We start from the raw sequence: 26,376 nt of genomic DNA on the forward strand, positions 1-26,376 counted from the left end.
ATAGGGAAGAAGTATATCCATATATTTATCTTCATGGAAGTGATAAATAATCCCTATTATTATCCTTTATGAATAATCAAAAAAATCCCATTTGTATATTTTATTCTTTTTATTATTACTCACAAATATAAACTGACAAACCTTTACAGCTTAATTCTGTTCTTGCAATAGTAACAACAGAACAGTTCTCTTACTGATGTTATAGTAGATTAGTAGATATTTCCTGACTTGTGAAAATATATTGACAGATACTGCAGATACTGACTGGTTGATGAATAGCAAAGATTTCTCTCTCTCTCTCTCTCCCCTCCCCCCCCCTCTCTCTCTCTCTCTCTCTCACACACACACACACACACACACACGCACGCACGCACACACACACACATACACACACACACACACAGCGTCTTGAATTTGCTAATCACTGATCAACTCTGATCATTGTCCCTTAAACTCAGCAAATTTAAAATGTGTGGATTTCTGCTACTGGGAAATTCTGGGAGTAGAAGCCCACACATCTTAAAGTTGCCAAGTTTAAGAAACACGGTTTCTTAAGCGTGGTTTAAATTATACAAAAGCAGGGGTGGGAATAACAGAATACAATGTACACATGTTGTTCTCTGGAATAGATTCAGCAGGAACACCTGATTATTTTCCAAAACTCAAATAGTTAGTATAACACTAGTTAAAATATGGAAAATTCCAGTGTTATATATCAAAAGAAACATGTGTTTCCCAGTATTCTGATGACTATTTAAATTGCAGTGAAGAAGGGGACAGAAGGGGGTTGAAGCTGAAGCGAAATACCTGTGAAATCACGGTCAGTATCTTTATGCATGGCAGCCAATTTAATGCAACAAAATAATATGATTCAGCTAGCACTGATCTTGAATTACTGAGTCCAAGCAGTGTGGAGTCTTTTATGAATGAAGTTCACCATTACTGCTCAGTAAATGTGAATGCAGTGCAGCAAGTGAAAGCAAACTGTATCTCAATGCATGGCATAACAAGTGAAGAAGTAGAAATTATTAGAAAGTTAGGGATTATATTATTTTGTTTTGTTTTATTTTTTCTTTTCCCATTTATACTACATGATTGCAACTTCAGGGTTTAGGATTTTATATAAAGAGCAGTTTAGATGATTTGCTCTAGTGCAGGGGTGTCAAACTCGCGTCACGTGACATGTCACGACGTATTGTGACTTTCCCCCCATTGCCGGCAATGGAGTGGGCACGGTTTCATCATGACGCATCCGGTCCGCGGACCAGCACCCCTGCTCTAGTAGTTAAGGCATCAGGCCACAAACCAGGAGACTATGAATTCTAATCCTGCCTTAACCATAAAAGCCAACAGGATGACCTTGGCCAGTTACACTCTCTCACCCCAATTCACCTCACAGGTTTGTTATAGGGAAAATAGGAAGAGGAAGGCATGTTGGATATGTATGCCACCTAGAGTTATTTGTAAAAACAATAAAGGTAGGATAAATAAATTATATAAATCAATAATAAAATGTGTATTTCTTTGCTATCATCTAAATTTTTGTAGCACAGATATACTAATTCCTACCAAGTAATAGTATATTTTTCAATCCATCAGTTAGATGCAAAGGTTTACAAGCAAAGTTTTCAAATATTTAAAACCTGATTGTGAGCTTCTCAAAGCCCAATCTGAGCAAAGGGGGAATGCCAGCTGATGGTCTCTTTCCCTTGCCCCACAGAGCAACAGTAGTCCCCACTTTTATGGACTTCCAAAGAATCATTGCTTTGTAAGGCCTTCAAGCAATGATTGAAACTGACATCAAATGGAGATTGTTTTGTATAAAATTATTGATTCAATTTTTCTTATTAATATTGTTGCGTATGTGTGCTATATATTGTACTGTTACATCCTTTTTTCCTTTTTGTTTCCCTTTGGGTTTGTTTTCTTTTTTTTCTTTTGTCTTGTGATGTTATTTTTGTTGGTTCTTAAATGCTTTTAATAATTGTCAATTGCCCAGAGTCAATGAGAGTTGGGTAGTATATAAATTTAATAAATTATTGTAATGGTATTATTTTTATACATACAATAATATGAAATAACAGTTCTTTAGTTGGGATTGGTCTTAATTCACAATAAGTTCTTCTAAAGAATCTAGGATTCATTATGAATCTACATAGCATTGTGAGGATCCAAATAATATGTGGCCTTTTGTTATTATTTCTAATCAAATAAGTATACCTTCTAATATTTGTTCTCTGTTTCCAATATTTCCCTCAAATCCTTTTTCTTTTTCTTCAATAAATTGATAATTTAAATGTAGATTACAGAAAGTGTGCTTTGGCTTATAAAAGTAATAATGATAATAATAAAATGTAATAATTAAACTGTAATAACTGTAATAATATATATTGTTATTTGATTATAGTATCAACATTTACAATAATTTAAAGCAGCCTGTCATTGACCTTCCACTTCTCTCACATCTGTTTGATATTTGCTAGGTTTCATCCCTTCTAAAAATTTACTGTGCTTTCAAATTTCATCTATTAAAAAGTAGAAAAGTTGTACCCTTTAAAAATTGTAGTCATGAAAGGCACAAAAGATCACTTTGAGTTGAATCAGGCAGTTTTATAGTTAATGTAACTTTTAAGTATTTTTAAAGAATTGTAATCCAGATAGACCTGATGATTTGTACAGCATCTTACTAATAAATCAGTATCAGCTTTGTTCTTAAGCAAATAACAATTGTTCAATTTGGACTGAATTTGCAATGGAGTGTATGAGTGTGTATATCTGCAGAAGACTAAAATTTTAATTCTGCTGCTCATATCCAGTATCAACCACATTCAGTGGCAACCATGTTCCTGATTTCATATGGAATTCAATGCTGACCTAGGCTCTGCTGTATGTCTAAAGTCCTATGTACAGTTACATGAAATATATACCCTGGAACTTTGTCTATGTATTCAGGCTTGTGTTTAGCTTATTTAATACATTATTTTGCATATTCCATAATAATCACTTCCCAAAGAACATTCGTAGTAAAATTGAAATTTCCCTACAATGTAAAATTTACTGAAACTGAAGTGGATTTATTTCTAAATTTAAGATGTTTAAGTTAGGGCTATCTGTTATCCAGACTTTTGAAATGGAACTTTAAAGAAGCATGGTTCACTATTTATGCTTTAAATTTAATTTAGGTACACATCTATGCCTATTTCAAGTCTGAAGTTGACTTCTAATTGGAGTATGGATTTAAGAAAAGGTGTTTGTTGCCACAAGTCTTTCTCAACCATGTTGATGACCTTTCCTGGTTAATTCTTGTTTCCATGAGCTGAGTGTCTCCTAAAATTTCTTGTAGCCTTTTAAAATATATTGAAACATTTGTGGGATTGCTCAAGTAAGAACCTGGTGGCAGAGATTAAAACATCCAAGTTCTATTTTTGTGTTTGTTTGTTTTTATTTGTATGCCTCCTTTATCATTTTTATAAAAATAACTCAAGGCTCAAGTTTATAACTGAGCTTTAAAAGAAAAATAGGTTACTTGAGGCTTCCAAAAATGTCTTTTCTGCAATCCCCAAAGGCTTACGTTGTGGTGAGGTTTCCAAAATTTTTGAGGTAAATAACATACTAAAAATATGTAAGTACTAGAATAGGTTTAGCATAGTTTAAAAAGCAACCCTCAAAATCTCTAATAACTAACTCTAAAAAAAAAATAAAAATGAAAATCTGGACTAATTCTTGATTTTGGTTTCTGGGTACTGATGATATGACAGGCGAGTGTGATGTGCTATTTCTGAAATCATTACACTTCTATGAACATTTATATAAATAAAAACAGATATTATAACTTATTTCCTTCTCACTAAAATCAGTTATCACTCTTTTATCCCTTAAAGTTTACTAGAATGCATAAAAGCAGCCTAATTACACCTCTGTGTTCATAAGGGAGTTATTTGCATTTTTCTTCCGCAGGAATTCCTGACATAGAGATTTCTTTTTTCATTTTCTCTTTGCATTCCTTAGTTTCTGAAAACCTATCCTAGAAGACTGGGTATCCTCAACAATAGTATATAAAGGATTACTATAAAATAGGGAGTGGATGGAAGTACTATGTATATAAACACAGGAACTATTTAAATTCTAAACTATATGGAAAGATCTCTATCTGATTATATATTTATCTTTGACACATTCAATGTATGAACAATCAGATATCACTTCAGAACTTATATTTGGTGACATCTAAAATATTAATCATACTCTTTATATTTAAATGAAAGTGGTATTACAATTTGATATGTCTAATTTGGTATCAAAAATATGCTACTCCAAATCAATATTTTTACAAAATTTTTAAAAATCTTTGTTTAATGCATTGCAAGTTATTCGGCTACAAAGGCATTTTTTTAATATGCATAATTTTTCTTTTGCTCTGTGTTTTAAACTGCTGTCTTCAAAATCTGTGCCTTCAGTGTGGAAAGAGTTAATTTAAATTTGATAACAAATGGGCCTGCTTTTGAAATGAGTGTAGCCTGGCAACTTCCACTGAGAACCTGTCATTGGGCCTCAATTATGTATGCAGCTTCTTTGAGAAATAGTTTCACACATTTGACCCAAGAAGCATAATGTTGTTGCCCATGATTTTTTTTTTTTAAAAAAGTGTATGCAGGCAGGGTTTCATTTCTGGACATTCTTCTTATAAGCCGCTGCCTAGGTCTGCCCTCAGGAGAAACATATATGCATAAACACTGATATAACAAATTTAATATTGTAACTGAAATATTTTTTCTTCTTTGTTTTTTCACTGAGTCTTTTCTTCCTTTCTTCTATTTTTTCCTTATAACTAATGATTCAGCTGACCTAATCTGTGTATGTTTGTGTTTACACAAATACACACACCCCGCACATGCACATTCCAGTATTTACACACTACTTTCAGGGTCTCCTTATCAAAGCAATAGTGTGAAACCAGATAGACAGTCAAAGGGTTAACCCCCAGCACCATTTCATTTTTTTTTCAAAATGGCTGCTTTGTCTGTGTGCATACACCAATAGCAAATGTCCTTCTGTTATTGTACAGCCAATTTCATGTGTCAACTATTCATATGCTAATACCAGTACAGTTTCTCACTTTTTCCCCCTTCCACAGATAAATTGTAAAGATTCTTACAGACAGTGAGACTTGGGAATAAACAGCTTTTTATTTCTGAAGTGATAAATTAGATTTTATTCAAACAACAGGCAACACACGCAGCTGACCAGTATTGTTTCTATTCACCATTACTTTGCCTCCTAGATTTTTTTATTCAGGCGTGGAACAGTTGGAAAATATTTAGTAGATACAGTTAGAGTTTATTTAAGAGACTTCAATGAATTCATTTGTTTTTGTTTTCAGAATGTACAAATCACATTTTTCTAGTATTAGTATAAATCAAATAAGTAAAGTCTATTACTCTACATTAAGCATTCATTTTTACATTTTTAAATAAATCTAGAAGCATGAATTGAAAAGAATCTATTATTTTTCAGTTGGTATTATCCAAATGTTGCCATATAATTCTCTTTTATAATGAAGCTCAGTAGAGCTAAAGAGAGCAGGACAATCCTATTCAAATATTTTATTGTTAATATCCTAGAATGATTTTCTAGAATAGGAAAGGTTAGCATGATTTTCACCTCTATTTTTTTTTAAAGTTCACAAGATATTCAATAAAATGAATATACATTTTAAAAATAGTGAGATATATTTTTGGTTTATAAATGAGCATCACTACAGAAAAGTACTAGATGTCTATATCAATTTGCTAATAATTTCAATATCAAATTCAATTAAACTCAAAATATGTTGTAAAGATAGTGTTTAAATCATGCTTCTAAAACTCAGCATGTTAATAGTGTATACTGCTATACAGGTCATAAGGATACTGTCTTTATTCAATTTGAATTTTTTTATAAACTATTTTAGAAGGTTGAATATTTTGAAATAGCCACATTTGCATTTTTGTCTGTGTCTAATCAGAAGACTTACTAGCTCGATGGTTTTATTTTTAAGGAAATAGGCATGGGATTTCACCCACAATGGATTTTAATGGAATGTCTGCACTACCACCTGAATTATTACTTTTTAATTCTACACTGATCATGGCATTATTAAAATATTAATTAACCAAATATATCAGAAGAGGCACCTCCCTACACACACCTACTTTTTCTAAAATAAATTGATATCCACCTCTTATATTCTGAATAGACATTTATAAGGTGGCACTGTTGGGGCATATTAATTAAATAACTTAAAGCACAGTGTTTACTCAGAAGAATACCTGACATTTTCCATTGGGCCTTACATTGAGTAATTGTACTTAGGAGAACAACCTAAAGGGATATAACTATCTTTTTATAAATATCAATAAGGGAAGCCAAACTATAAAACCAAAGAGTTTTTTGAAAAGGTTATTTCTGATTATTATTAAGTCCATGAATAAAATAGGCAAATTAGAATAATAGAGATACATTTATCTATCAAAAAAACTTGGAAGTGGGTTTTTCCCAATCATTAAAGTAAAAGAGTGATTCTGTGCATTGCATCATAAAATGAGTAGTTTAATTAATGAGTTGAGTACTAGTTTTAAAATCAGTGAATATTTTTAAAAAATGAAGGGATGATAGGGTTTCAAATCTAGTGAACCTGTAATCCTGTGAAACTGATTTATTTTTCTGAAAATTGGGTAGTATGACATGGTATTGCAGGAGATAGCAATCTTTTTCTCTTAAAGAGGAACAGAATAGAATAGAGCTGGAAGGGACCTTGGAGTTCTTCCAGTCCAGCTCCATGCTCAAGCAGGAGAACCTATACCAGTGGTGGCGAACCTATGGCAAATGTGCCAGAGGCGGCACTCAGAGCCCTTTCTGTGAGCACATGCACCATGCCTTGGAGATGGCAACCGTCCCTCTTCAACCAGCTGCCTGCTAACTCACTGAGGTCCCACATGGCCGGATGCATCCCAGCATGGCTGGTTTCCCTCCCCCCATCCCATCCCTCCTAGCCTCACATGCTCTCTTTTTCCCTGGCACAACCCACTGCATCGCCTCCTCAGCTATCCGCCGGCCATCCAGCTCAGAATGGCTTCTCTGAACTGCTGGTGGTGGGCTGCAGAGCCCCAGAGCGCACTGGTCAAGGGACTGACAGGCTGTGGACGGATACTGTCAGCCCCCATGTGCTCGCTGGCCTCTATGTGCAGGGGCTGATGGTGTCAGGCAGCAGCCGCCTCAGCCCCTGCCTCACCTTGCCCTGTGACAATGGCACCCCACCCTGCCTTGCCTTGCCTTGCCTCACCTCACCCCACAGGATGAGCCTCCTGCCCACCGCCCCACCTGCCAGAGACCCCCAGGATCTCCCCCATACCCACCTTGGCCACACCCACCCAATGGGCCACACCCACCTGGCACCCAGCAATAAATAAGTGGGTTTTGGGTTGCAGTTTAGGGACTCAGTCTCTAAAAGTTTCGCCATCACTGACCTATACCATTTCAGACAAATGACTGTCTAGTCTCTTCTTAAAAATCTCCACTGATGGAGTGCCCACGATTCTGAAGGCAAGCTGTTCCACTGGTTAATTGTCCTTATTGTTAGGAAGTTTGTCCTTAATTCCAGGTTGCTTCTCTCTTTGGTCAGTTTCCAACCATTGTTTCTTGTCCTGCCCTCTGGTGCTTTGAAGAATAGTTTGATGCCCTCTTATTTGTGGCAACCCTTCAAATACTGGAATACTGCTAGCTAGACCCAAGTTCTGCAGCCATTCTTCATATGTGTTAGTCTCCAGGCCTTTGATCATTTTAGTTGCTCTTCTCTGAACTTTTTCCAAAGTCTCAACATCTTTTTTGTATTATGGTGATCAAAATTGGTTGCAGTATTCTAGGTGTGGTTTTACTAGGGTTTTATAAAGCGGTACTAATGCTTCGTGTGATCTTGATTCTATGCCTCTGTTTATACAACCCAGGATTGCATTAGCTTTTTTGGCTAATGCTAATTTTCATTAGCAAAAACAGTTACTGTTTTTGAGCCAGGTCTCACCTAACCTGTACTTATAACTTTGATTGTTCCTGCCTGAATGTAAACTCTTGCTTTTCTCCACATTAAAATTCATTTTGTTGGATAGGGCCCATTGTTCAAGTTTATCAAGATCTTTTTGGGATCCTGAGCTTGTCTTCTGGGATGTTGGCTATTCCTGCCAGTTTAGTGTAATCTGCAAAATTCTCTCATCTAAGTCATTTATGAAGGTATTAAAGAGCACTGGGCCTAAGACAGAGCCTTGTACCCCACTGCTTACTTCTCTCCATGTGGATATAGTACCATTGAGGACTATCCGCGGAGTATGGTTTGTCAGCCAGCTACAGATCCATCTGGTGGTAATGTTATCTATCCCACCTTTTTCTAGCTTACTAAGCAGCAGGTTTGGTCTACTTTGTCAAATGTCTTACTGAAATCTAAGTATATTATGTCCATAGTGTTTCTCTGGTCTACTAATTTAGTCACTTTATCAAAGAATGAGATAAGGTTGGTTTGGCATGATCTGTTTTTAACAAAGCCATGCTGGCTGCTATTTATAACTTTCTTCTAGTTATTCGCAGATCTGTTTTTTGATTATCTTTCTCAGGATCTTCCCAGGTATTGATGTTAAAGTGATAGGATGTTAATTACTTTACCAGAACCAATGAACATTTTTAAAGTTATATATGTTTTTCATTTTTCACAGATCATCTGCATGCACCATTTGCCCTCCAAGCTTTATCTTCTAGTATCGTAGATTCTCTTCCCTGTATGGATCTTGGGAATGTTAGTCAAAGGTCCTGAAGCAGAAAGCTTGATTAAATAACCTAAACTGGCATCATTGTAACTGCATTTTTTTTTAGGGTTTGAAGAATTAGCAGAGAATCTTATTAATATTTTTTTCTTTTTCTAACTATTCTGTAAAAAAATTAAGATCTATGACTAGTTATAAAAAGGATGGCCTAAACATATTACTGTGGAACAATAAATGATTCCAAAGAATGAAATGGCATTGATTTTCATTCCCATTAGTTCTTTTCTGCGGGGTTTCTCCTAAGGAAAATTTGATTGGCCTGATAATTATGTAAATGTAATTATTTAACTTACTTTTGAAAGGTTAAAAGTTAGGGACTTACTTAGAGACTTATCTGTAGATATAGATGTAATAGAGCCTAGTGACTTAAGATAATATGACTTAAGTCAGTACTCAGTATTAAACCGTTTTTTTTTCTCTGAAAGTCTCATCAACAGTCATAGGTTAGTAACCCGAAATATCAGTCATTTATATAATATATTTATTGTTCAAAAATAATTATAGCATTAACTGATTGTCTATTTGTTATTTATATCCTGACGACTATAAGGAAGATCCTGCTTTGATAAAGTTGTAGGCCATGTAGATCTAGATCAGAAATAGGGGAAGTCATGACTGAGTTACAAAAAGCCCTAATATATAATCAATATCTGGCCTTGGTCCAATATCAAATTAATATCAGTTAATTTGCACCTATACAAGCCTAGTCAGATCTTGGTAGCTAATGGAAGGATGCAGTAGTAAAACAGTTATATCCAGATCACAGATATTATAAGAAACATTCTGGTGATATCAATACAGTAGGCTTAATATTTTGGGCAAAACTCTCAGCAGAGTACTCCTGTCAAACTGAATGAGACCCTAGGCTGAGACTGGTTACAGTACATTCAGAAAAATGTAAAATTCTGATGATTTTGTAAAACAGAGGACTTATTCTCAAATTTTCTATGCCAGTGAAGAGATTCTTATTTAAATGATATCTATTTGCCATCTATTTAAGAATTAAATTCACTACCTTACTCTTTGCTTGTAATTGTCATCATAGGTAGATCTCAACTATGAGAGACAAAATGAGAAAACAAATCCAGACAATCACATTGTCTGATTTGGAAAGAATTTATTTGCAAATTATGGTGGAAAATAAGTATTTGGTCACCTACAAACAAGCAAGATTTCTGGCTCTCACAGACCTGTAACTTCTTCTTTAAGAGGCTCCTCTGTCCTCCACTCATTACCTGTATTAATGGCACATGTTTGAACTTGTTATCAGTATAAAAGATACCTGTCCACAACCTCAAACAGTCACACTCCAAACTCCACTATGGTGAAAACCAAAGAGCTGTCAAAGGACACCAGAAACAAAATTGTAGACCTGTACCAGGCTGGGAAGACTGAATCTGCAATAGGCAAGCAACTTGGTGTGAAGAAATCAACTTCTTTGATCACGAAGAGATTCTTATTTAAATGATATCTATTTGCCATCTATTTAAGAATTAAATTCACTACTTTACTCTTTGCTTGTATAAAATTAATAACTAATAACAGATAGAAATAATGTAATCTTCATATTTTTAAACCTAACATAAAAATGAACTTAAACAGTATGTTAAATTCAAAACCAAGTACATGCAATTGTTGCAAAAATAATTCTATTTAATTTAATAAAACACTCATCATAATTTCTCTATTATTCATATATATACCATTAATTTAACTCTGTTCTCAATAACTATAAAAGATTAAATTAATACTTATTTTTATTTATTGTTTTAGTATCTGTGCATGTACTATGTAGTGTTTAAGGTGCTGGTCTATAAACCAGGAGATTGTGAGTTCTAGTCAGTAGTGGAATTCAAATACCTGAACAACCAGTTCTCTTATTCAATGCAGGCCTGGGCCTCCGAGACCTAGAACAGACTTCCGGAAATGGCATCCACGCACTTCTGGTGGGCTGTTCTTTACCTGGGAGGCCTCCTCCAGGCCTCCGAGGCCTAGATTAGGCCGGTTCTCCGAATGCAGCAAAATTTAGCTACCATGTGAGAACCGGCTGAATCCCACCACTGGTTCTAATCCTGCCTTAGGCATGAAAGCCAGCTGGATGACTTTGGACCAGTCACTGTCTGTCAGCCAAGCTACCTTACAGGGTTGTTGTGCTGACTATAAGAGAAGGAAGAAATATTATGTATATCCACTGCGTTGAGTTACTTATAAAACAATAAATGTGGATAAAACAAAATAAATATATGTGTCATTAAGATTTTAGGATGTTGTATGTATGTGCATTTTTTTAATTAGTTAGGCATCAGGAATGTGCAGTTACATGTTTTCCTATGTCAGCTATCTTATATTAGCTACTATTCTCCTTCATAGCTCAGTATACTGTATACGAATAGGAATGGTGAATATATCATTAAGTGTTGTAATACATGCACAGTTTTAGGGCTCATTGTAACAACTCTATTAAGTAGATATTATTAACTCAACATTGCAGTGCTGCAATAACAGAAATAGTTGATTTGACCATCTAAAAAACTAGTTTTGTCTCTTCTGGTATAATATATGTTAAAAGCTTCCTAGCTACCTATCCAGAAAACTGTTCCCTTTCAAGTTAAGCATTATTATGCAAAGTACAATGAAGAACCAAGTAGTAATAAGCAAAATAAATTGAATTATGAGGTAAGAAAAAGAAAGGAAAATATAATTAAATTTAGTAGCATTCACTACCTTTCACTAGAACTCTCCATACCTTGCTATTCATACAATATAAAACATCCTTGTTTCCATCTTTTTTTCTTTCACTTCGTACGTTATTAAACATTTCATCCCATTTTTTTAAAAGCTCATCCATTCCATTCAGCCTAAACTTTCTTGGTCTTTCCTTTCTGCTCATATCCTTTTCTTTTCACTCATATTTCCTTCTTATATTTGTTTTGCAATTTGTTCCCTATAGATTCTCAGTTACTAAAAGGTTTTCCTTCATTGCCCAACAAACCTTTTATGCCCGTCACTCATTTTGTATTCGGTCCAGATTCATTCAATCATTCGTTCATGAAGTGAAGTGAAGAGAAGAGAAGGACTAGGGGAGATATCATAGCAGTGTTCCAATATTTGAGGGGCTGTCACAGAGAGGAGGAGGTCAACCTATTTTCCAAAGCATCTGAAGGCCAGATAATGAATAACAAATGGAAACTGATCAAGGAGAAATTCAATTTAGAAATAAGAAGAAATTTTCTGTCAGGGAGAACAATTAACCAATGGAACAGACTGCCTTCAGAAGTTGTGGGAGCTTCATCCCTGGAAGATTTCAAGAAGAGATTGGACTGTTATCTGTCAGAAATGGTGTAGAGTCTCCTTTTGGGCTGAGGGATTGGACTAGATGACCTATAAATCCCTTCCATCTCTAGTCCAGGGGTGTCAAACTGCTGGCCCATGGGCCAGACGTGCCACCGGGAAACCGTGCCCACCCCATTGCCGGCAATGGGGGAAAAGCTCTGATACGTTGTGCGACATCATGTAACGTCGCGGTTTTGACATGTCTATTCTGTTCTGTTCTATTCTATTCTATTCTATTCTATTCTATTCTATTCTATTCTATTCTATTCTATTCTATTCTATTCCTGATACTTCAATTAAGCAAGAATGTAGTGACATAGGTAATTATGTGCATTTCTTATTATGCTGAGCTAACACTTCTACTTTACAGGCTGCACTACCTATATATACTGGGTGCAATTCAAAGTGAATGAAGAATTATGGTTATAAGTTATTGCAGTTGTAAGTCAAAGCATTATGTTATTAGTCCTGATTTTTTGACAGTTTTTTTAGTGGTCATTAAATGAATATTACAGTTGTAAAGGAAGTCAGTTTTCCCCAGTGTGTGAGTGGGTATATGTGTGTGTGTGTGTGTGTGTGTGTGTGTGTGTGTGTGTGTGTGTTGCTAGAAATGAGAAGTAAATGCCAGAAACAGGCAAAAAAAAAAAAACATCACAAATCACAATTATGTAACTGTGGGATACTCCAAATGGCTGTAAAGGTAAGCTGGTTGCCAAGCACCCAAAATTTAATCTCATGATTGCAAGTGTGTGTATATGTGTGTGAGTGTATGTGTCTGTCTGTCTGTCTGTCTGTCAGTCAGTCAGTCAGTCAGAACTTCAAAAAAAGATCAGAAGTAGTTTTGGAGGAAGGTCTATTGTAATTGAGAATGGTTGCTAAGTGATCAGTCATAAGTCAAGGAATACCTATAGCTGCACTCTAATTTTATCCTAAATATGCTTATTCTAAGCTAGGATGCCTAATTTACCTTTAAAATATTGCTGCCCATATCCTGCAACTAAAATTATGTGCATACTGACATACAGTCAGGATACATGGGTGATTAACACATTTGAAAAAATAAAAGTAGATTTATATCAATTATAAATTTGATATATAGTATCATTATAAAGGAGGTTTATAAATTGCACCTTGGCCTTTTTGTAATAGCCCAACAATGGTATCACTGACAAGAATAAATCTGTCCCACTGTTAGTTGTCACACCTTCAAAATATTACATAAAATTGATGGTTATTTTTCATAACTAAGGTGTAATTGCCAACTCTATAGTAGCATTTAATAACAAGGAAGCAACAAATATGGGGATTACATATTTTTGAATAAAAAGAAACTACTTTTCTGAAGCCAGGTTCTCATAAGGTCCACAAGGATGGGGTGAGAGGAATAACATGAGACAACCTCAGCATGAAAAAAAATAAATAAAGGAAAACCTTTTAGTAACTGAGAATGTTTGAAAATTCAGACATTCCACTAAAAAAAACATTCTTTCTGAAATATTTTAAGGAAGATATTCGCATTTTAAGCAGTCATCCTTTAGTAACACTAAATCTATGTTCATATAGCTGAAATAAATACATCATTATAATTTTCTTCTGTTTATTCCATCAAACTTTATATTGCAGGTATAGACCTACTTTCTTATAATTCTGCAAAGTGTTATATTGAAGGAATTTCTCAATACATTATTTAGTAGTATCTGCCTAATTTTGACCCAAAACAGAAATCATCAACAATCTTACTCATTTGGAAGGAGCAATGGCATGTGAAAATTAATCATAGTTTAAGGTTCATGGAAATGGAAAGATAGAGAAAGAGACAGAGGGAAGGATAACCAAATAAATGGCCAAAAATGCTGCAGCATAGCCTTGTTGCTTTTAATACTTATGGATTCTAATTTCATATGTATAGATTGGCTTTACATTACATCTCATGAGATGACTAGCATATACAATTGATAAATAAAATAATAATATATAAACTAAGTTGAAAGGCAAATAGTGATTTTTAGTTTTAATGTAAAAAAGTTTCAAAGGATTAATATTTATTATATTTGTGCTGTCCTTGATGAGATAATTTATTTTACATTAAATTTGCTACAGGAGCTCTTTGAGATAAGACAGGTTATATATTCATGGGCTAAATACATGCTTAAAGCAAGGCAGAACATAACCCGAATAGGTAACTTTAAAAATAAACTACCTTTTTAGACTAAGAGTGGGGGTAGAATAAGGGGATAGTTGTGGGAATCAACATTAGATTTCAATTTCTGAAACTATATTGTCTTATTTTAAGCATCAGAAACATGTATTAATGTCTTGAAATTTCAGACTATGACTCATGAAGAAAATCCCAGACATAAGATACAAGAAAAACAGCTATAAAATTACTATAAATGTAAGTAATAGAAGAATACAACATAAAGGCAAGAGCTGTCCTCTGCCTTTCCACTTTATCTTTTTTTCTTAAGAAATAAAAGAGAAGGCAGATTTTAAGTACAACCCACCTAAGTCTTGCATGATAGAAATATTTATAACTATTTCAAAATTTAAAAAAAAATCATTATTTCATTTCCAGTAAAAATTATTAGTTTACTCAATATTCTATGTTTATAATTAACTGACAGGCAGAGTTATACTGGGCAACTAAATTCTTTTTCTCTTAGATTTTGTGCAGAAACTACTGAGTTGACCTGGTCAGTCCCTAGTTGGTGACTGAATAAGAATTTGCTACCTCATTACTGAATAATGAGTCTGTTTGGTTGCTAGTCATGATATGGATGCGAATACCTTTAGGATCTTCCTTGTTAGGTGGGAAATAGAAATGGAAGACTCAGCTGACAGCAAATTCAATAAAGCACCGGAGTCCATCTCTAATACTATATGCCCTCTTCTTCAGTTTTTCAGTCTATCCATCCTATCGAAGTGGTCCTGCTGTTCCCCACATTCAAAGGAGAGGTTCTCAAACTTTTAGCAGCAAATCCCTGAGAAATATTCTCCACTTTGTTTCTCACTTCAGCACCACAAGAAAAGTGAGTAATAGCAGAACAAGGTTGCTGGCTGTTCAATAGCCAATCACAGCACTTAGAAAATGGTTCTTCCAGAAATACTTTGTTGGCTTTTAAGCAGTGTTTTTCAATCTTGGCCACTTTAAGATGTGTGGACTTCAATTCTCAGAATTCCCCAGCCAGCATCTTAAAATGACCAAGACTGAAAAACACTGCTTTATAGGAAGGCATTGCTATTTGATCAATTCTAAAAATTAGCAGGAGCAGGATTTCTCTCCATGGTCCTGAAACTCAAGTCTTTGACAGGTTCTGTCCATGGTATTAACCTACTTGCCTTACCACTCTTCAGTTTTAGTGCCTCACCCTAACTGATGTCTTCTATTTCCTTATAAATTCATTGCAATATATTCCATGACATTAAATGTATCATATGAGGTTCTGTGAGTAGGAGATCATGTGGTTAAGAAGTTCAGGAAGTCCACTTTCACCAGGGCTATTGAATGGCAATCCATCTATTCTTATGTAAATAGTTTAAATGGTTGCATCTATTAATGTCCATGAAAAAACAGCCTTCTTACATATTACAGTAAACATTAAATTTAATCTTCAGTTTCTTGTTTTCTATATTTCCAAATTTCTGTTCATTGTCTACAATGTATTTTATTTTATTTTATTATTTTTAATGAAAGCAAAAACAATAACCTGACAATCAGACAATTTTCCATGTATGCAAAAGACAAGACTTAGCTATTATGCTTTCTATCTAATATATGTGCTATCTAATATTGATATTATTATCATTCAATTCATAATATGTGTGGAAATACATTTACCATATGCATAGCAGATTGGTAGAATGGTGTGTTTAATTAAAAACTCATTATATAGAAAAATTTTATAGAATAATCTGAAATTAGACTTTGGGTGATGTTAACTAAACATTGCACCAGGAATTTAACATCAGAACAAACAACTTAGAAAAAATGCCGAAGAAGCCCAAGAGCAATATCTGAATTACAATGTTATTGTGCCATTTATATCTATTAATGTCAGATTTTCCTAGAAAGAACACTCAGGTTTCTCTTGATTGTACAAATCAGATTAAAGCAAGAAAGCGTAATGTTTTGCACATCGAACCCCAAATAGTGTCTTTGAAATCTTGATCTTATCATATGTGCCCATAATTTAAGTCATGTGCAAAGGCAGATGTTAGATGAAAATGAGATACAGATATTTATCCTGACTTGAACTTTAAATGGCACCTTAGGAAATCTATCACCCAGTGCAATTCAAAAGTTGCAGTTTCTTCAACTTTTCAAAAATAATGTTTAGAACAAAAGATATCCTAGATGGCTTTATCTGTAAACAAAACATAAGAATGTTTTTGTCATGATCTTCCACTCACCTTCCCTTTTAAAGGGGAAAAAGACATATTCCTATTGAAAGGGAGATGATATTTCAGTTTTGTAAAGCATTTAGTTATGTCATTAATAAAGATTATTAAAAGTGTACTTGGAGGACACTGTATTTCTAAATTATGCATAGGAAAAATTAAGATACTTTTAAAAGTTCCTCAGCATGAGTTTGGAAAGTGTAACATAATTATTTATGCTTATAGTTCTGAACAATTAGCATTAATACCTCTGTAGCATGAGTTTTATGTTTCAATCATGATGATAAATAAAAATATAAAAGGCAGTAAGATATCATGTAATGTAACTTTCATTTAAAGTACAAGGCTCAATTTGCCCAACAGAAAAAATGATAGCAAAATTATATGAACATCTACTCTGCATTGTCTATTAAGTTCAATGAAGCTTGCTCTCAAATTAGTATAGGATCTCTTCCTTATTAATCTTATTAATTGGAAATACATCTAATTCCCTGGCCATTACCTCAGCAAACGAACACATTGAATTAACTATTATATAGATTGGATTTCAATTCTTTCATGTTTGTCTAAGAAGAAAAACAATAGTATGGAACAGGATGTATAATTTTTTGCAATTCAAGTTAGTACAACTAGAAAAATAATATTATAGAATAGATTTTTGGGAGAGCTTTTCTAACTTAAGGTTATTGTTTTTCTTTCACTCTGAACATGTGATTTGCTGTAGTGCCAAATTATCAAGAAGGATAATTTGTCGTTGTTAACCAGAATAACATGGTGTATTCTATTGACCAAAACATGTTTTAAGGGGCAGATAAAGAAGCTCCCTAGTCCAGAAAGGTTATGTAATATTAAATCTGTTATAGTACAAACTTTTAGATGCAACAATAGCCTGTTGTCTTGCTTAGTCGCTGCACATTATTAGAGGCATCTTATTTTAGCATCTGGCAAAGGAATTTGTATACCAGAGAAACCAGAGAAAGAAAGGTGTTTTGGTAATTGATTACTACCCCATTTTGTTATGCTATTGGGCAGGATGACTTTGATATTACCTTGTCTTTCATTTAATATCTCCAAAATTACTTTATATCAATCTTTCCAAAGCAGTTCTGTATAGAAAGCCTCACTTCCATTTTTTACCATTTCCAACTGACTGATTACTGTAAAAACAAGAACAAATAAATATTGTGTATAAAATATGACTCAGTGTTTTATAAAAAATCAATAACAGGACTAACAAAAGACTGGGAATAACAACAAACAATTATATCTTAGTAAATTTTACTTCCATATTCTTGATTTTAACAGTTGGTTTTCCCACGTCTTCAAAACTTGCTTTTTTGATGCTACAATCTACATCATTCCCACAAGAGGTGTTTTAGCAACACCTCCTTTGTGTGCATGAGAAAGAGAAACATGGAATAGATTATTGATAGCATATCTTCCCAGTTGCTGTTGATATTAGCTTATTCACATAATTGTTTAGTTCAGTTCTTTAAATATTTTTCCTGAAAGAGTGTATATTTATGGATTTACACATATGGTATGTATGTGTGTGTGAGAGAGAAAGAGAAAGCGAGATATATAGATATCATGTATCTGTCCCTGAATAGATTATTAAAGCTAATTAATGTCCCTCTTGCAGATGAATCTCAGATTCAATATATATCATTAGAGCCTCCTCCCCCAAAACAGCAATACTCTAAAAATCTGTTTATTTATTAAATTTATATGTCACCTGTCTTACAACCATTCACTTGAAAATAATTTGTATTTTTCATTTTAAATATCTTTATTTTCTTTATTTAAAAGATTTGCATTGCCACCCATCTTAAAACAACTCTGGGAGGCTCATAATAGCAATAAAACCCAATAATTATAAAAAATAATAGAACTATAAAATAATAAAACAAGACAACAATCAAACAACTTAATCACCCGCTTAGAATGACCTACAGCAAGCTCCCATTACTCTCATTATTAAATAATTAAAATGCATATATGTTTTTAAATTTTTGTGGCAAACCAAGGTCCAATTTTGGTATGAACTTTGGTGACACCTTCTGGTGTAGCCTTTTAACAAGGGGCCACCAAGCTTTATACAGTGACTTTAGACCAGTGGTTCTCAACCTGTGGGTCGGGACCCCATTTGGGGTCGAACGACCATTTCACGGGGGTCGCCAAACAAGGCTGTCTGTCATTTTTTCCCCCTTTTCTTTGGCCACGCCCCTGGCACCCGGTGATGTATAAGTGGTTGGGGGTCACCACAACATGGGGAACTGTATTATGGGGTCACGGCATTAGAAAGGTTGAGAACCACTGCTTTAGACCATCACCAAGTCATATCTGACACTGAACCATGCTAGTCCATCTCTTCATCATTATTTCTTTATCCTTTCCACAGTAGAGGACACTGCTTTCCATGCCATTTAGAACTCTAGATTGAATGTATTTATAAAGAATGTACAGATAGATTTAATACAGCTTAATAATAACAGTGGACCACCTAGTTAGCTGCTGCAAGAACATTGCACAGACTGACCACAGACAACTGCATGACAAAGTAGCAACAATGCTGCACAGGAATATCTGCAAGAAATACCATTTGGTTCCAAGCAAGAACCAGTGAGATCACAAAATAGACAAAGTAATAGAAAACAAAAAAGCTAAAGAGCTCTGGGACTTTAGAATGCAAATAGAGAAGCATCTGCCACACAACATCCTAGACCAGGGGTAGGCAACCCAAAACACTCAAAGAGCCACTTGGACCCATTTCCCACCGAAAACAAAACACTGGGAGCCGCAAAACCCTTTTGATATCTAAAATGAAGATAACAATGCATATATCCTTTTTTATCTTTATGATATAAAGGATATATGCAGTGTTATCTTCATTTTAGATGTCAAAAGGGTCTCTCTCTCTGTCTCTCTCTCCTCTCCCTCTCTCTTTCCTCTCTCTCTCTCTTTGTCTCCCTCTCTCCGATCTTCTGCTCACCTGGCAACCTGGCTTCAAGCTGTTCTCCAACAAGCTCAGGGGTAGGCAATCTTGGCTCTTTTATGACTCATGGACTTCCCAGAATTCCTGAGTCAGCATAGCTGGGCTAGCTAGCTCTCTCCTGCCCTTCCTGCTTCCTGTTTCCTGCTTCCTGCAGAGACGCAGCAAAGGGAGGAGCCCTGGCCAATAAGCTTTTCAGCTTGTCAGAGAACACCGTGAATCCATTCTCTTTTTTACACACACACACACACACACACACACACACACACACACACACACACTGAGAGAGAGAGAGAGAGAGAGAGAGAGAAGCGCAAGTGCCTATCTCTGTCTCTGTCTCTCTCTGCAAATGGCAGAGGAGGCTGGGAGCCACAGGGTAAGGCTCAAAGACCCGCATGTGGCTCCGGAGCCGCAGGTTGCCAACCTGTGCCTAGACTTAACAATTGTCAATAAGACAGATATAAAAAGTCTGGATAGTGGACATTGCACTACCTGGAGACAGCTGAATAAAAGAGAAAGAACTGAAGAAAATAACCTTCAAAGACCTGCAAATAGAAGTAGAATGACTGTGGCAAAGGGAAGCAAGGATAATATGTAAGATAATAGGCGCCTTGGATGCAATCCCAAAACAACTGAAACACCACTTGAGCACCATCATCAATACCAAAAGGAAACTTTATTTGAAACAACTTACATCTTAATATCATTTTAAAAAATCTTCTCATCCAGTTCCTTAGGAAAGACTCAATAGGTGGATAAAAATGCCAAACCCAGTCTAAACATCTGGCTGACTGTTCAATAAAAGATAAGAATAATAAATAAAAAATGGCTGGTTCAAATATTGTGGGATTTACAAAAACAAACTGAAAAAGTCTTGGCTCATAATATATGAGATTTAACGTGGTTGAAAGGAAGAAAATGTGGATAATTAATTTGATACCAGAGTTTAACAGAATATAGAAGACAAAGAATTGGAGAAAATCACAGAGTTCAAAACTGAAATCGAAATTTTATGGTATAAACTGGCCAAGGTAGTCCCATGGTTATCAACATACAAGCTGCCATAAAGAAAATTTTGGACAGCATTTGAAAAATTTCCATCTGTCAATTATAAAAGAGTACACTATTTGGAACCACACATACACTGTGCCAATATATAAGGACATCCTAGGTTCTTGGGAAGAATTTGGTGTTTATAAAAGCCAACACTAGCTAAAGAACTGGCAACTGTGATTTCACATTTTTGTTTATAGTAATATCATTATATCAGAATTTGAAGCACTACAAATAATTTCCCACATATTAATCTTCTGTGTGCTTATTTATTTATATTCCCCTTTATTTGTACAAACACAGTCTAACTTTAGCAAAACACTAACAGCTTTTTGTGTCTAAGCTTACTGAATATTTTGCTTTCAGAGTCTAGATTGTTTTCTGAATGATGGTCTAGTATTAATAGACTAGCTGAAAAGAAACAAAAACAAAGAGTTCAGGTTTTCTGAGGACAGACATTAGTAGCTAGCAAAAAAAAAAAAATCACTCTACCTGGAATGTCATAAGGGTCAAATAGTGTTGTAATGGCATGTGGAAAGCAATACACTATCCCCACACAAAGACTCAATTAAAATTACAAATAACAAAGCGTGGGGGGGAAGGGCAGAAAAAAGGGTGACAGTTGATAAAATATACTTCATAACATTATGACCCAAAGCCCATGATTTAATGGAAATCCAGTATCAGAAGGCAAATATGAAAGGGTATGGGTTGCACTATGATGTCATGCACATGTTACTATTGTTCATTATTACAGCTAGCTGCAAATACATATGGTTGAGGGACTGAATGATACTGTCATATATTGTCCTAGTTTAGAAATATAACTGCATGTTAGTTGTGCCATCAAAATTCAGTGTGGTGGTACAGATTTCAGAAAATGTGGGGCACATAGGTTCTATATTACTAGGGTTCAGAGTTTAAAGGTGCTCATAACTGCCTTGTTATTTCAAGTATACATGGCATGAGACAACCCTTAATTTATGTTGGTACCTACAAATTACATCATCCTATTGAAAATGATGGAAATGTGAAATCTATTATCTATGGACATTATCACCAGAATGCCTGGGACAGAAATAAACTTTGTAATAATCTCTGGTAATCTGCTGAGTTCTTGTAATGCTGTTTTTTGCAAAAGGATTGGGCAATTGTAGTCCAAATAGGTCATCTGATCGGTTAACAGAGACTGATTTGATACAACAGTGATATGACAGAACCCCACTTCTACAATTAGAAAATAAGACCCAAATAACTCCAAACATGTTACTTGAAATTAAGCCTCATATTACAAGGTCATCAACTGAAGCTCTTGTCTAAGTGCCCCTACCAACAAAAGAAGATCAGACTGTAGACGTTTTCTCCCAAAGAAGTTCATCTGGAGGCTACATTATATTTTACATGTATGGAATAAAAAAAATTTCTCCTAGGAATTCTTTAAGAACTTTTCACTGTTATTTTTTTCTGCTTAGATATTCTGTCTATGCTTTATTTTAACTTTATTATATATTGCAATGTGTTCTCTCTCTCTCTCTCTCTCTGTGTGTGTGTGTGTGAGAGAGAGAGAGAGAGAGAGAGAGAGAGAACACATTGCAACATATAATAAAGCTAAAATAAAGCATAGACAGAATATGTAAGCAGAAAAAATAACAATGAAAAGTTCTTGAAAATGGTTTAGAAATATGAAATACAAATATAAATAAATAAATAAATTGGTTTCACTGATGAATGTGTAGAATTACTGACATAACATCAACAGCAAAATATATCAAGTTAATCTGAATAACCGTATTTAAGCATTTGCAGACATTTCATTCATTGCCTTCCAATACACAACTTTCACATGATTGTTAAGCATTGTCCAGACAATAGTCTTCACATATATAATAAGCAACATGTTTTTCCAGCTATGCACATTTTCCTATTTTACTTGGATATTTTTGATGTGAATCATTCAATACAAGAAATATCTTGCTAGTATTGTGAGGTTATATATTATTCTCATCCAATTTGGTCCCTGTGAGGCAGACTAGACTGAGGAAATATGGTATACAAATTTACAGTCAATACAGTTGTACTAATTATGGATTCTTGAAACTGGCATGCTAACATATCTGAAGGATATCAGATTGAGAAAGGCTATATTCTTTTAACCTTCATGTAAGTTTTAATGAATAAATTATATTATCAAAACTGAAGCCCAGTGTGCATTTTAAGAATGTATTCCATTCAAAGCAGAAGTAAATATTTTGATTTGTCTTTAAGAAAAATAAAGTAATGCATCTATCAATTATTACTTTATCCCTATAAGAGTATGTGGCTTAAGATTGTGAGTCCCTTATAAGAGTTATTCACATACTCACCCACCAGAAAACATCAAGAAGGTATGCTACACATTTCCTGTAGCCAACTACTCTCATAGATCTTTTCAGTGTGCATTCATTGGGGACTTCTTTAGCTATATAAGATTTTATATCCTTTGGAATGATCTCAGAGCTCTGAATGCAAAATATGATACCCTGGGACATCATTTAGGTTTGTTATTTTGTCTGAGAAATTTTGGATTCATAACCAATGAACATTTTACATTGATTTATATGCAGTTTCAGAATTTTGTTTTTGTGGGTGAGATAGTATTTTGTATTTAATGACTAATGTAATATATATTCTACAATGTATAAGAAAATACAATTCTTATATTCTGAGCAATTTAAATGAAACAAAAATAATGGACTAGAGATGATAATATAAACTTGAGAAAACTGTCTATAATGTCTCTCAGTGATGCAAATGTCATGACACATTGTGGTTGCAGCTAAAAAGCTAGTTTTGCTTTCCTTGAGAATTTATATTGCATGGCATATATCCCCTAGGCTTATTTCCTTTCATCACTAGTATTAATCAAAGGGAACTGTATTAAAATCATTTGGTGTTACAGCCAAGTGCTGCTTTAAAAGAAGCTTCTCTAAAAGAATTGCTATTCAAATACTATCTCTCATTGCAAAACACTTTTTTCTTAAGTTCAATTCAAAATTGCACATCTTAAATGTGTGCAGCTATTTTTATTGTTGTTTTTGTTGCAGTTTTCAGATCTGAAATTTTTGACTGTCAGATCTTTGAGATGGATGAAAGAAGATGAAGTTCCTTCTTTAAATTTGCAAGAGTTCTGCATCCAGTGGCTTCCATTGTGGTATACAATATGTATAATTACTTAAACTAAATATGAATACAATACACACTATATCTCATAACAATAAATAAAAGGACAATGAAATGATGCAATATAATCCTCTAAAATGTCAACTACAAAAATATTAATTGCTACCAGAATCTCATAATGTCCAGGTTTACCTCTTTGAAGAAGCCATTCCAGAATACAAACTCATTCAAGAATTCAGCTGCTTATTCTTACCATCTCTGGAAAGATAAGAATGCAAAATAGGAGCTTATACAAAAATCTTAGATCATAAATTGGCTGTATGAGAAAAGATCTGTCTTCATATAGTTAGATCCCCAAAATTTCAGGGTTTTAAAAATAGAGTAAATCACTTAAATTGGATTAGAAAAAAATGGCAGTGAAATTCAGTCCTTTAAAAATAAAAAAGACTCAGAAATGCTTGAGCCATCAGAGACACTCAAGTAAGCCCAAAGTTGGGAGCTGAAGGGGAAATGCACTTCCCAGGTTATGTACTGGTCTATGACCATAATGAAGATTTGATCTGAGGTTTGCATTCTCAGATAAATTGTCTAGAAAACACCTATCCTTTATATTATAACATATAAAAACATTGAAAATTTCTGTTTCATTTATCAAGTTCTTAATAGTATACAAAAATATGATATAATGATGATTCAGATTTAAATTAATTTGCACAACTTTTTCTCCAAAGTAATTTCCAATTTCTCATTTTCTCCAAAGTAATTTCCAATGATTCCAAACTAACTCATGATTAAATCACTGCAGTTAAGGTAATAACATTACACCTGATTTAAAAATATATTGATTTTAACTTTTCTGTTGGCTCAACAGCACATCATTCAGTAATCTTCTATAAAATAATTCTTAAATTAATTGACTTAGTATATATGTATAGTGCTGCTCAACAGAGATATAAAAAAGAATCTAAAAATATAGTATACCTAAAATTGTTTGCGATTTAATATTAAGAATGTATGACAACACTTGGACAACAATAATCCCCAAGTTACATTAGTCACAATGTTTTTGTTAATGGTGAATAGATTGAAAACACAACTCAGAAAAAAATTGCATTTCTCATGCAGATGTAACGACAAAATAGCTCCCCAAACAAAATTATTACAAATATGAAAAGCATCTAAATCTGAATGCAAAATGTGGACTTTGGTTGTACTGTATGATACATAATTTCTACGCAAACTGGCTAGCTGTAGAAAATCAAGTAATTCTGAAATAATAGGACAGCCTTGTTCTATTTTAAAGGTATAATAAACATACAAACCTAAAACACCTTCAAATTTGTTTTTGTCTATTAAGTTAACATTTCCCAAAGTGTTAGAAAAATAAAGAAACTCTCTATTCTGCCTTCTCAGCTAAGCTTTTCCTGGGAATAGGAACCAGTATACTAAGCAGAACTAGTATTATTGTTGCTCTCAAATCCTTGACTTATCTTTGCAAGAATTTTAGTCTGAGCTCCTGCCTCAGACCCTGAAGGCAACTCATTTCAAAGACCTCAGGAAGTAGAGTTATTTTCTTCAGTTTTGCATTACCCTACTTTAAAAAAAAACTAAACTTGAACTAATTGAAAAAAATCTATTCATGACTTTAAAAAAAACAAATTATGGCTTAAATGATTCTGCTTAGCTGAAAAGTACACAAAAAAGGAGAAAAATAGCTCAGGCGTGTTGAAGGACTAAAAATGCACATGAATCAATTATGAAAAAGAGAAGATCTCTTTGAATGGAGAAAAGCTGATTGGAATTAAGATAGGCTTTGTTCATAACTGCAAGGTACAAGTAGAGGACTTTTCAGAAAAACAGAAAAGGGGGATTTGGGAGTGTTTAGCTGCTTAGTACTATAGTGCTTTAGAGCCCATGTGAAAATTTGCTGCTAGCTATTAATCATCATTGTGCCTGTGCAAAGAAGCTGTTACAATGATGGCTATATGTCATTATATTCCCACTGTATGTAACGAATCAGGAAGCTGGGAAAGTTGGATAAGAGCGGCTGGCAAACTTTTTACTAGTGGAATCTATTTAAATAAATTTACATCACATTTACTATTTTCTTGGGTATGGGAATCATGCTTTAAAATGAAACAATATGCTGTGTTCATGGGCCCTGATCTTTTATTCTCCTGTCTCTGAGCCCACTCTCCAGGTCAGCCTTTGCCAGCACTGACAGCATGCTTTTCTCATAGCCTTCTCATAGCCTTTGGTTGCTTTCAAGTTCAATTTAGCACAATAAAGTTGTTATGTATGACAGTTTCGAAAGCAGAATAGGTGGTGTCTAAGCCTGCTGTGTCACTACAAAGTGGGCTCATGCTCTGCCAGCCAGCTCAGTTACTGAAGCCTTGCTGGTGGGACACTGCAGTGGACCTCCAGACGTTCCCATCCTGACCAAAGCAATTAGCTTCAAACTGCAAGAAGCCACAGGGTCACACTCCCGTTCAGTGAGGCTCCATCATTTCATGTGCAGCAATAGATTTTAGAGCTGAGTTGATTTGTTCTGTTGTGCTCCCTTTTTAATTGTCTTTATACAGACGTGTAAAAGGA

The 26,376-nt window shown here is 34.3% G+C and overlaps 2 long non-coding RNA genes across 7 annotated transcripts in view; one reads left to right on the top strand and one right to left on the bottom strand.

Annotated features, from left to right (window-relative positions):
* LOC120300277 overlaps positions 1–26,376 on the bottom strand; it is a 145,662-nt gene that overhangs the window by 18,198 nt on the left and 101,088 nt on the right. For 5 of the 6 annotated variants that reach the window (XR_005554621.1, XR_005554623.1, XR_005554619.1 and 2 more), the window contains one exon: positions 23,974–24,039. The exons of the other annotated variant lie outside the window; for it this stretch is intronic. This is a non-coding gene — a long non-coding RNA (uncharacterized LOC120300277). The remainder of the gene's footprint in view (positions 1–23,973; positions 24,040–26,376) is intronic. 6 annotated transcript variants of the gene reach the window in all.
* Positions 14,505–23,962, top strand: LOC120300296. Its single transcript, XR_005554625.1, has 3 exons — positions 14,505–14,574; positions 15,076–15,208; positions 23,706–23,962. It is a non-coding gene; the product is annotated as an uncharacterized LOC120300296 (long non-coding RNA).

Source organism: Crotalus tigris, unplaced genomic scaffold (assembly GCF_016545835.1).
Source record: "Crotalus tigris isolate CLP2741 ecotype Arizona unplaced genomic scaffold, ASM1654583v1 scf7180000017613.987060, whole genome shotgun sequence".
NCBI lineage: Eukaryota > Metazoa > Chordata > Lepidosauria > Squamata > Viperidae > Crotalus > Crotalus tigris.